A 1,345-nucleotide genomic window follows, 5' to 3' on the forward strand; every position below is an offset into this window, starting at 1 on the left:
AATAATAATGGTAATAATAATAGTGGTCGTAGTAATAATAATTACAATTTAACAGGTGGAGAGAACACTTTGATCAACTCTTGAACAGACCACCTCCAGAAAACCAACCAGAAATTCTTCTAGCCAGAAATGACCCCCACATAGTTACGGAACCACCTTTGAGAGTAAATTGCTACAGCTATAACAGTTCATCACTGAAGTCCCACAAAGCAGCTGGACCCGACCATATACTACCGGAAGCCCTTATGGCAGATAAAGATACATAATAAGTGGAAATTCTCTAAGCCCCTTTCGAAAAGGTTTGCCAAGAGGGGGAAATACCATCAGAAGGAAGGCCACCTAATTAAGCTGCCATTTACTGCCGAAGAAGGGAGACCTCAGCAATTGTAACAACTACAGGGGCATAACATTCCTGTCCATACCTGGAAATTTTCTTTCTTACAGAATACTCATGGAGAGAATCAAGCTGGCAACAGACGAGAAGCTCCGAGTAAGCCAGGCAGGATTCCGCAAGTACCGATCATATGTGCACCAGATCGCTAGTCTGCGCATCATTGTTGAACAATCGCTTGAATGGAATTCACCACTTCGTTGATTATGAAAAGGCATTTGACAGCGTGGACATGGAAACTCTGTGGAAACTCATGAGGCATTATGGAATACGTGACAAAATGGTCAAGCTTGTGAAAGCCACCTATGAATTTGTTGGAACAAACTACCACGTTTTCTCACGAAGGAGAACTCTCAGAACCATTTCAGGTACGGACAAGATTGCGACAAGGATGCCTGCTCTCACTTTTTCCTCTTCATATTGCCAGCATCTGCGTTTGTCGAGGCCGCGACCCGCGAATTGCAGCTGCGATTTTTGTCGCGATTTTTGCATTTTCCAACAAAAAACTACCGCCGGGAAGAAAAAAATATTTTAAAATGACAACAACAAAAAACGGGGAACATTCGTGAAGAAAAAGAAACCAAACCTCTTTACTTTTAGAAAGAAAGTTTATTCGCTTCACTTCGTCTCTTTCTCACTTGTTAACACCACGTTGATTTGTTATTTTCATGTGAAGAATATAAGTAGGCTCCATTACATACTACATGTATTATATTGCTGTTTCTCTCTCATGTTTCCCGTTTTGTTGTTTTTAATTTAAATGTTGGTGTGTATTTTTTCCTCGTTATTGTTCTTATTTGTTGCCTTTCTATTTTTGTGTTTATACAAATGTATAGCGTAATGTTGTTCCACCTTTCTGTAAAAATGTGTTATATTAGAGTGTGTCTCCACCAAAACCGCATTCTGACACTGGCAGGCCTCTTCCATAATGTACATGTTATATATATCTGTACT

This window comes from Aplysia californica, unplaced genomic scaffold (genome assembly GCF_000002075.1).
Source record: "Aplysia californica isolate F4 #8 unplaced genomic scaffold, AplCal3.0 scaffold01165, whole genome shotgun sequence".
NCBI lineage: Eukaryota > Metazoa > Mollusca > Gastropoda > Aplysiida > Aplysiidae > Aplysia > Aplysia californica.